Here is a 12,281-nt window from a genome sequence, read left to right on the forward strand (position 1 = left end):
TTGCCTCTATAGCCGTCCACAGTTGCGAAAATGATGGCAGTACAGGATTGTGTGCCGGCCGGTGTGGCCGTGCGGTTAAAGGCGCTTCAGTCTGGAACCGCGTGACCGCTCCGGTCGTAGGTTCGAATCCTGCCTCGGGCATGGATGTGTGTGATGTCATTAGGTTAGTTAGGCTTAAGTAGTTCTAAGTTCTAGGGGACTGATGACCACAGATGTTAAGTCCCACAGTGCTCAGAGCCATTTGAACCAGGATTTTGTACACAAACAGACCTCTGGATCGTGTCCCAATAAATGTTTGATGGGATTCATGTCAGGCGATCTGGGTGGCTAAATCATTCGCTCGAATTATCCAGAATGTTCTTCAAACCAAACAGGCATCATTGTGGCCCGGTGACAAGGCGCTTGTCATCCATAAAAATTACATCGCAAATGGCTGCAAATGGTGTACAGGTAGCCGAACATAAACGAGTCAGTTGGACTAGAGGACCCAGTCAATGTAAACACAGCACACACAAGTATGGAGCAAGCACCAGCTTGCACAGTGCCTTGTTGATTACTTGGGGCTGGTCCCGGCTGGTCCTGGTGGAGATTCGAGTCCTCCCTCCGGCATGGGTGTGTGTGTGTGTGTGTGTGTGTGTTTGTCCTTAGGATAATTTAGTTTAAGTAGCGTGTAAGCTTAGGGACTGATGACCATAGCAGTTAAGTCCCATAAGATTTCACATACATTTTTTTTACTACTTGGGTCCATAGCTTCGTAGGGTCTGCACCACACTAACACTACCACCCACTCTTCCCAACTGAAATCGTGACTCATCTCAACTTTTTCAGTCGTCTAGGGTCCAACCGATATCGTCACGAGCCCAGGAGAGGCGCTGCAGGCGATGTCTTGCTGTTAATAAAGGCAGTCGCGTCGGTCGTCTGCTGCCACAATCCATTATCGCTATATGTCACCGGTCTGTGCTGTCGTATGTCCCATATAAATTTCTGCTGCTGTTTCACGCAGTCTTGCTTGCCTATTAGCACTGACAGCTCTACGCAAGCGCTGCTGCTCTCGGTCGTTAAGTGAAGGCTGTCGGTCACTGCGTTGTCCGTAGTGAGAGGTAACACCTGAAATTTTGTATTCTCGGCACGCCCTTGACACTCGAAATACTGAATTCCGTAACGATTTCCGAAGCTGAATGCCCCAAGCGTCTTACTCCAACTACCATTCCGGATTGAAAGTCTATTAATTCCCGTCGTGTGGCTATGACTACGCCAGAAATCTTTTAACGTGAATCACCTGGCTACAATTAACACTTCCGCCAATTTGTACCTTGTGTACCCGATACTACTGCTATCTGAATGTGTGCATATCGCTATCCCATGACTTTTCAGCTTCATGTATAATAGGCTGGACGTGGTTCACAGCTAATTTTATAGAAATCTGTGTTTTGTAAGGGAGAATCCGCTAGTTTGAAATTTTGAATACTATTATTTTTTTGAGCCATTGTCAGTAGAAAATGTTACTTTGCAGTCTTACTTTTTTTTGGAGGAGACTCTGAATTCTGTGAGACACATGCCCTAAAGACGGAATGTTGTTGTTGTTGTGATCTTCAGTCCCGAGATTGGTTTGATGCAGCTCTCCATACTATTCTATCCTGTGCAAGCTTCTTCATCTCCCAGTATATACTGCAATCTGCATCCTTTTGAATCTGCTTAGTGTATTCATCTCTTGGTCTCCCACTACGATTTTTACCCTCCACGCTGCCCTCCAATACTAAGTTGGTGAGCCCTTGATGCCTCAGAACATGTCCTACCAACCTATCCCTTCTTTTGGTCAAGTTGTGCCACAAACTTCTCTTCTCCCCAGTCCTATTCAATACTTCATTAGTTATGTGATCTACCCATCTAATCTTCAGCATTCTTCTGTAGTACCACATTTCGAAAGCTTCTATTCTCTTCTTGTCCAAACTATTTACCGTCCATGTTTCACTTCCATACATGGCTACACTTGACACAAATACTTTCAGAAATGACTTCCTGACACTTAAATCTATACTCGATGTTAACAAATTTCTCTTCTTCAGAAACGCTTTCCTTGCCATTGCCAGTCTACATTTTATATCCTCTCTACTTCGACCATCATCAGTTATTTTGCTCCCCAAATAGCAAAACTCCTTTACTACTTTAAGTGTCTCATTTCCTAAACCAATACCCTCAGCATCACCCGACTTAATTCGACTACATTCCATTATCCTCGTTTTGCTTTTGTTAAAGTTCATCTTATATCCTCCCTTCAAGACACCATCCATACCGTTCAACTGCTCTTCCAAGTCCTTTGCTGTCTCTGACAGAATTAGAATGTCATCGGCAAACCTCAAAGTTTTTATTTCTTCTCCATGGATCTTAATGCCTACTCCGAATTTGTCTTTTGTTTCCTTCACTGCTTGTTCAATGTACAGATTGAATAACATCGGGGATAGGCTACAACCCCGTCTCACTCCCTTCCCAACCACTGCTTCCCTTTCATGTCCCTCGACTCTTATAACTGCCATCTGGTTTCTGTACAAATTGTAAATAGCCTTTCGCTCCCGGTATTTTACCCCTACCACCTTCAGAATAGAAGAAAAAAATTCTTTTCATGGCGTCCGTTATTAGGAGAAGTGCCACGAGTAGTGATTCCATTATTGGTTTTATTTTTTAAAATATTATCCACTATGGTTGGTTCGTATCCATCTCGACTGCAATAGATAGATTTTTTTGAAAGAGAGTAGGGTGGGGGGTAAGGCTGTGGACGGAAATGAGAAGAGAAATTCATGATTCCACAAAAGAAAAAGTAATCCCTGAGAGCTACTTTTCTTTCCTCGAACTCGCGGCGCTATAAAAACAAAGAAAAAGAGAACAACTTTTGCCGGGGCGACGTTATTTCGCCGTCCCTTGTGTAGGTCACGGCGGAGTGCGAACGCGCGACCGATTCTTGGGTCGCTGTGCACGTAGAGCGCAGCTGCCGGCGGGCGCCAGGGAAAACAGAAATTAGAAATTCGTTAGCTCGCTCGCGCCGCCGCTGCCCGCCTTGCGTCGCAGTCGCAGCCGTCGCCGGCGAGGAGCGGCCCGCTCTCATTTGCGAGACGTGCCCTGTTTCCTCAAGGAACTCATTTAAATTGCACCGAGGGCACGGAGGACGGGGCAGGGCGCAGTGGAACAAAAGGAAGCGCGCCTGACTTGGCCTCCTAGTTCCGTCTATCTGCCACTCCGTCTCTTCAATGTATATTTTTTTCCCCTCTTTCTCTTTCGCTACGGGATCGTGCAGTCGCCAAAGGGAATAACAAGTTGAGGCAAAGATAAACACCTCTCCTCCAAATGTCGTTTTGCAGTTTATCAGCTGCACGGTGGCATTCTTAGGAATTGCAGTCATGGCCTGATGGGATCTGGTGATTGCTGTGAATAATATTGAGATAAAACAGAACGTTTTAGATAGTAATTCAACTGATGTAGCCACGAGAGATTACTCTGACTAGGAAGAAATGAGATACGGCGTTCCACCAGTTTCAATATTAGAACCACTATTGTTTCCCATATACACTACTGGCCATTAAAATTGCTACACCACGAAGATGACGAGCTACAGACGCGAAACTTAACCGACTGGAAGAAGATGCTGTGATATGCAAATGATTAGCTTTTCAGAGCATTCACACAAGGTTGGCGCCGGTGGCAACACCTACAACGTGCTGACATGAGGAAAGTTTCCAACAGATTTCTCATACACAAACAGCAGTTCACCGGCGTTGCCTGGTGAAACGTTGTTGTGATGCCTCATTTAAGGAGGAGAAATGCGTACCATCACGTTTCCGACTTTGATAAAGGCCGGATTGTAGCCTGTCGCGATTGCGGTTTATCGTACCGTGACATCGCTGCTCGCGTTGGTCGAGATCCAATGACTGTTAGCAGATTATGGAATTTGTGGGTTCAGGAGGGTAACACGAAACACCGTGCTCGATCCCATCGTATCACTAGCAGTCGAGATGACGGGCATCTTACCCGCGTGGCTGTAACGGATCGTGCAGCCACGTCTCGGTCCCTGAGTCAATAAATGAGGACGTTTGCAAGACAACAACCATCTGCATGAACAGTTCGACGACGTTTGCAGCAGCATTGACTAACAGATCGGAGACCATGGCTGCGGTTACCCTTGACACTGCATCACAGACAAGAGCGCCTGTGATGGTGTGCTCAACGACGAACCTGGGTGCACGAATGGCAAAATGTCATTTTTCCGGATGAATCCAGGTTATGTTTACAGCATCATGATGGTCGCATCCGTGTTTGGCGACATCGTGGTGAACGCACATTGGAAGCGTGTATTCGTCATCGCCTTACTGGCGCATCACCCGGCGTGATGGTTTGGGGTGCCATTGGTTACACGTCTCGGTCGCCTCTTGTTCGCATTGACAGCACTTTGAACAGTGGACGTTACATTTCAGATGTGTTACGACCCGTGGCTCTACCCTTCATTGTGCCCCTGCTAAACCCTACATTTCAGCAGGATAATGCACTACCGCATGTTGCAGGTCCTGTACGGGCCTTTCTGGACACAGAAAATGTTCGACTGCTGCCCTGGTCAGCACATTCTCCAGATCTCTCACCAACTGAAACCGTCTGCTCAATGGTGCCCGAGCAACTGGCTCGCCACAATACTCCAGTCACTACTCCTGATGAACTGTGGTATCGTGTTGAAGCTGCATGGGCGGCTGTACCTGTACACGCCATCCAAGCTCTGTTTGACTCGATGGCCAGGCGTATCAAGGCCGTTATTACGGCCAGAAGTGGTTGTTCTGGGTACTGATTTCTCAGGATCTATGCACCCAAATTACGTGAAAATGTTATCACATGTCAGTACTAGTATAATATATCTGTCCAATGAATACCAGTTTATCATCTGCATTTCTTCTTGGTGTAGCAATTTTAATGTCCAGTAGTGTCTGTGAACGACCTGACCTTCTGTCTAAGATACAACAAGCAGAACTAGTTCTATTTGCAGGTGACATTAGTATTATAATCATCAATATATACATACGCCAAAAGACGAAAAGGTAAGTAATGCTCTTAAAAGCATCAGAGAGTGCAATTTTACAAATACCCTGTAGTCTCACTCTCAATAACAAAAATACACGACACATTCAGCTCTACACATACGGAGATACCATACAAATGCTAAATATAGTACACGGTGAGGAACTAATAGTAAACTTCAAAATATTTGTGGTGTCCATACTGAAAATTTCAACCGAAAAATAAACTCGAACTAAAACACCTTAGTTCAGCCACATTAGGATTTCTGAACAGTTCAAATTTTGAGGAGACAAATCGATAAGTCAGCATATTTTAGAGATTTTGATTAAATAACACAATGTGGAATAAAGTTCTGGTGCAACTCATCTTTAAGAAACAAAGTTTTCGTTGTTTAAAACCGCGCTGTAAGAATAGTATATCGTATTCTTCATAAACATCTTGTCCTTGAAGAAATTTGTTTTAGGAATTTTGAGTACAGCTTATCATATTTGCTCTCATGAAGCTGGTAAATAAAGCACTGCAGTACAAAAGAAAAAATAATGTACAAAATTACAATGTCATAAGTGAAAGCGAGATCCATTGTTCCACATTAAGGTTGTCCTTAGCACAAAAAGTCAATTACGATGTGGTAGCCAACAATTCTTGCTGTGGTGACGATACGTTATTGGGTTGAAAGTACACGAAGTGGATTGCGAAAATAGCTAATGTTTACTATGGCTCACTGGTTGGGTATACAGGGTGTAACCGTAAGAGCGTGGAAAAATGTAACAGGACATAGAATACGTTCCACTGAGCGATTTGACGTAGGGAACATGTAGTCGGAGAAGCCGATTTGGGAGATATGGATTTCAACTTGTGTACCGTTTTGTCTAGCATTACTGTTTTCCAGCTTATTTACAACTAACATGCGTACAATATTACACGTACCATGCTATTAATTTGTAATTGCTCTAAGTACTATGGGACTTAACATCTGAGGTCATCAGTCCACTAGACTCAGAACTACTTAAACCTAACTAACATAAGGACATCACACACGTCCATGCCCGAGGCAGGATTCGAACCTCGACCGTAGCAGCAGCGCGGTTTCGGACTGAAGCGCCTTGAACCGATCGGCCACAGCGGCACGGCTGTTTATTTACATGTACATTCTTCACTCCCTGCAAGGAAAAGAGGAGGACGAACCTGGTTACTAGGAATTATTTCCTGGTCGCTGAACTGGAAGGGGAAGTCGTATTCAATGACCTGCGGGGTCACCTGACCCTAATCCCGATGATTATTTCCTATGGGATATCTAAAGTCACTTGTGTATGAGACACCAGTGGATACAGAGATGGACTTAAAAAGCATTCCGTCTTCAGACCACAAATGGGCCCATTGGGACCATTCGACCGCCGTGTCATCCTCAGCTGAGGAAGTGGTTAGGAGGGGCGTGTGGTCAGCACACCGCTCTCCCAGTCGTTATCATGGTTTTCTTTGACCGGAGCCGCTACTATTCGGTCGTGCAGCTCCTGAATTAGCATCAAGAGGTTGAGTGCACTCCGAAAAATGGCAACAGCGCATGGCGGCCCAGATGGTCACCCACCCAAATGCCGGCCACGCCCGACAGCGCTTAACTTCGGTGATCTGACGGGACCCGGTGTATCCACTACTGTAAAGCCATTGCCGAGATAGAATTAGTTCAAAAATGTTCAAATGTGTGTGAAATCTTATGGGACTTAACTGCTAAGATCATCAGTCCCTAAGCTTACACACTACCTAACCTAAATTATCCTAAGGGCAAACACACACACCCATGCCCGTGGGAGAACTCGAATCTCCGCCGGGACAGCACGGAATTAGTTGCCAGAACTATAGTTACCTGTGATGTGATTTGAAGCACCCAGGGATATTGGTCAGGGTGCGTCAGAATTTTGTTCGCCCATGTCATGTTAGAATCGAGGTTGATGGCCGTCAGTTTCAGAGCATTTTGTAGGGTATAGTGCAAACGGTAGGTTCATTGCGTCACTGATGGTATTTGCAGTTAACTGTAACTAATGTAAATAAAAAAGTACACAGTGCTGTGATTTTATCCCTATTATCTGATTAAGATGGCTTCTCCGACCCCATGTGTCCTACCTCAAATTGCTCAGGGGAGCACATCTATGTCCTGTTATATTTTTGCACGCTCTTACGTCAGCACCCCGTACAGCAGACGAATGCGTCTAGTAACGTTCTATAAAAATCTTTGCACCAGTGTTTACAAAGTATCTTTTACACATTTAAACGCAATTTGGTGACTGTGCTGTATGAAACTGAAGCGTTCTGCTTAACCTGCAGGACAGGACAGATAGTATAAATTGTGGAAAGGGGCCAAAATAAGGGGCTGTCAGTTACACTCGAACATACGACTTTATTATTTGAGCAAACATTACAAGAGCCCAAAAAAAATTTTTAAACACACACCTTTAATCAATGGGATTTAATTACCGGCTGAAAGTCACTTTAATTTGAAAACGGCTAAAGGCCAATAACTTAAAACGCAAGCCCAATCAGAAGTTTAAAAGGCAAGCCTTATCTTAAAACAGTTCTTTAGTTAGGCTGAAGTAAACAAGTTAAATTCAAATCGGCTGAAGGACGAACACTTAAAACTTCATAACATTAATTTTTTTCTAAATACCAAAGTCCTTACATGAAACAGTTCTTTAATGTAGGCTGAAGGCCTTAAGAACAAACAACTGAAACTCAAACCAGCTGAAGACCGAAAACTTCGAAATTCCAATTTTTTTTAATGCCAAAGGGCTTACGTGAAACAGTACCTTAAACTAGGCTGAAGGGCTTGAGAGTAAAACAACTCTAATTTAAAACACAAAACCGGCTAGAAGCCATATAAGTACCAACAACAACAACAAATTTTTTTTAAAAAAGCAGTACACTCAAGGGCGCCCAGATGTTCGAGGGTCGCCCTGTAATTCAAACACTAACGCTCTCTTAGGTGGCCGGCCGCGGTGGTCTAGCGGTTCTGGCGCTGCAGTCCGGAACCGCGGGACTGCTACGGTCGCAGGTTCGAATCCTGCCTCGGGCATGGGTGTGTGTGATGTCCTTAGGTTAGTTAGGTTTAAGTAGTTCTAAGTTCTAGGGGACTTATGACCTAAGATGCTGAGTCCCATAGTGCTCAGAGCCATCTCTTAGGTGAGGCAGGCAGTCGGGCCAACCATTCACGATCCGACGACAACCCAACCGACCGACAGTCAATCAGCGGACCCACCGACAAGTTAACTTCCACGTCACCGGGCCAGGGCACAACAGCGAGTTCAACGGAACAACGTAGAAGATATGGGCGCCCACAACCAATCATACACGGAGCTGTGAAACTACGCACTGTGCCGGACAACAATAACACGATGAGGAAACTACACTGCCTGCGCCGCACGGGATTAGCCGAGCGGTCTCAGGCGCTGCAGTCACGAACTTTGCGGCTGCTCCCGGCGGAGGTTCGAGTCCTCCCTCGGGCATGGGTATGTGTGTTTGTCCTTAGGATAATTTAGGTTAAGTAGTGAGTAAGCTTAGGGACTGATGACCTTAGCAGTTAACTCCCATAGGATTTCACACACATTTGAACATTTTGAACTACACTGCCTGAAATTTACGTCAATGGCCAGGGCAGGTAACCGTAACGTTAACGGCCATAAGGCAGAAGATTCCGCTGGTGCACTTCAATTCAAATAACCAAATACAATGATATTCCACCAGAGGGTGGCTAGAATTTTCCAGCTTGAAAACCACGTTGTTGCCAACTCAAATAACCAAATACAGTGAAACTCCACGTGAGGTTGGCTAGAATTTTCCACCTTGAAAACCACGTAGTTGCTCGCGGGAATATCCCAGCAGCCAACAGCGAACACCAAACGATACAATGTGAATAGTCTTGATTTGCTGGTAGGTTTAATCAAAACTCAACTTTCGTGTCCAGGGTCGGTGAGCCACGGACCTCGTAACAATGGGAACAGCCCCACACACTCTCCGACACCGAGTAGAGACCGCCAGTGGGCCCCGGCCAAACTACGCCCCGCCGAGAATTCCTCATTGCTCCACGCCAACCAACCGACTCCTCAGAGCCAGTACGCCGGCAACATTTAAAATAATTTGTCAGTGAAAATCACACAAACTACACACAGTTTCACGAACACTTACACGAAGAACTAGACAGTGCTAACGGCAGTGACTGTACAATAACAGGGACGAATGACAAGTCGGCACACACAGCCAACCCATAAGCGATCTCCGGCCAAATACACGTCGTCAGGCAAGACGTCCAACCGACGACCAACCAAAGTCGTCTCCATTCCAATCATGTGTGTCGGCAACCGTCGGGCGAGTCATGGCGGTCCGGACCTCACTGCTGTCGCACCCCAACTGAACTTGTGCCGCGTGCTGACTCAAACACTGCCAGGTCCGAACTAATTGCTGGCACGTTCCAACTCCCTCTGACAGATCCGAACTAACCACGAACACACGACAACCGGGAAGTAATAGCAGTCAGCAAAGATAATACGCCAGGGCTTATTTCGATATGCGCCGCTGCTGCAGCGTGTAGGCAAGGCGGCAACTCAGTGACACCAGTAATTGAAATCAACATAATGAGGTGGTAGTGCAGTAGAAACAGGATGTCAAATGAGATATGGCACGAACACGAGCCACGCAAGGCTCAGAAACAATTAGTGATTAGTAACACTTTTTAGTCCAGCACACATATACATTAAATTACATGTCGGTCAGTCAGTGACTTCTGTTGAGTGAAAATGTACGGGGGATAGGCAAAATAATGTGAACAGTGGTAATAATGGGATGGTTGTGTTTGACGGTCAACAACGCAGGTAAGGCACGTGTCGGACTGGACTGTGCGTGTTCAGCACGGACTAGGCATCAGTGAAGGTTGTTTACGATTGTGCACACTTCGTATTTACTTTCGGAGGCCGAGGTCGTCGTGCAATGAAAGAAATAACAGAGTTCCAAGGAGGGCAGATTGTGCGGGCCCGATTAGCTGGGGCATCTGTAACCAAGATAACCAACATATAGAATGTTTCAAGAGCAACTGTTTCAATAGTCATGACAGCTCACATCAAACGTGGAAAGACATCATTGTGCAAACGTAATAGTGGGCGCAAATCAAAACTGAATGACGCTAACAAGCATTGCGTTGAAACAACACACAAGTACGGCGGCTAAAGTGACTGCAGATCCTGTATCTACCGATACTGTGCGCCGAGAACTCCACAAAGCAAATATTCATGGACGACCTACTATACCAAAACCATGAGTGACGACAGCCAACGCGAAGAAGCGTCAGGAGCAAAAATGCTGGACGGATGATCAGTGGAAACATGTCTTATGGTTCGACGAGTCAACGTATTCGTTATTTCCAACATTAGGATGGGTTTACATCTGGAGAACGCCAAAAGAAGCCTACAAACCTGATTGATTGATTCCAACGGTTAAGCATGGAGGAGGGAGTATGATGGTGTGGGCAGCCATATCATGGTGTTCTGCTGGTCCCATCATTACTCTCAAAGGCAGTGTTGCAGCCAACCATTATGTGAACATTTTAGGTGATCAGGTTCACCCCATGATCCAAACATTGTTCCCCAAAAATGGTGCTATATTTCAGGATGACAATACACCCATTCACACAGCCAGACCAGCACAATCGTGGTATGAGGAACGTGCAACTGAACTGCAACGTCTTCCCCGGCCAGTAAAGTCTCCAGACTTGAACATATCGATCCTTGTGGGCGGTATTAGAGCGCAGACCCCGGAGCAGATTTCAGCCTCCCTCGTCACTATAGGGGTTAGAGGAGGTTCTGATCGAAGAGAGGCATAACGTTCTACTGGAGACTATACAGTCATTATAGTACAATATTCCAAGAAGAATCCCACCTGTATTTGGGGCAAATTGGAGTCAAACCCTTTATTAATAAACTATTCCCAAGTAAGTACAGGTGTTCACATTATTTAGCCTATCCCCTGTATATACAGGGTGAACCAGAACTCCACCGACAGAACTTCAGATGTTGTAGTATGGACCAAGACAAGAAAACATGTCCAGTAAACATGGGCTCTAAAGAACTGTGAGCTATGAGAACTCTTTCATCTTCGCTGCTGTGAAACACATCTTTTCTAATTAACGCATAGCTCTTGAGAAATGCGTTTTAGATCCGATTTGTACAGAACATATTTTTCTTGTTTTAGTCCGCACTATCTCCTCCCAAAACATGAAAAGCGAAAAAAAAACTTGTAGTAGAGGTGATGTGTTTCACTGTATTGGAGGTAAACGAATACTCACAGCCCCTAAGGTATGAATTTAAGAGTCCATGTTTACTGGACTTTTCTTCTTATTCCGGTCCACGCCATAATACCATACGGTCCATACCTCTCAGTTTGTCGGTGTAATTCTTTTTCACCCTGCATTTTGGCTATAAAATTTAACACATCGATTGTCCGCGTTCTTTAGAAAAAATGGTGCTGCATCAGTTCATTCTGATGTTTGGCTTTGCGTCTGCGTGATTTTCGATTTTTGCCTAGTTTTCTCTCATGCTGGTGGCCTAGTGGTCACGTGAGAAATTTTAAGTTCCTTTCCTTGCAGACGGCCAAGCCTTTCAGTTTGAAACTCCACTACGCGTTCTGTTTTGTAAGGTTGATCAAACGCCACCCTTAGAAGTTAACATTTTAATGTTTATTATGTAGTACTAGCCCACAGTCTTTGAGTGCCTTCTTGTAATGGTACACGTGAGATTGCGGGTGGCTGAGATCCTTGTCTCCCGTGTGTTCCGTGCAGTAAACCGTACTGAAATTTAACCAAGACATATTATGTTTATGTATAGATAGTTGGACACGTCACGTTATGGGAGGTGTGATTATTTTGAATTAAATTAATATGAAACGTTTAGGTATCGTTATTGACAAAAGCTGAGTCAAATCAAAATTATTACATATACTGTGGCGGCTCCCATTCTTAAAAATGGGTTCTTGAAGTTAATTAAATGTTATTCAGTACAGAGTCTTATAGTTCAATAATAATTTAATTTCTTTATGTGTGTGGCCTCATTGCCCGTAGCTGCCTTACAATTCCCGAGGGTATTTTTGTTCCGTCGTTGCAACTACAAGAAAATTCCTGTTTTTTTATCAGGGGCGTTTCTCTTTATTGAGGTAAAGCATCATCAGTGGTCTGTAATAAAAGATATTTACAGTTT

The sequence above is a fragment of the Schistocerca cancellata genome, chromosome 1, assembly GCF_023864275.1.
Source record: "Schistocerca cancellata isolate TAMUIC-IGC-003103 chromosome 1, iqSchCanc2.1, whole genome shotgun sequence".
Classification (NCBI taxonomy): domain Eukaryota; kingdom Metazoa; phylum Arthropoda; class Insecta; order Orthoptera; family Acrididae; genus Schistocerca; species Schistocerca cancellata.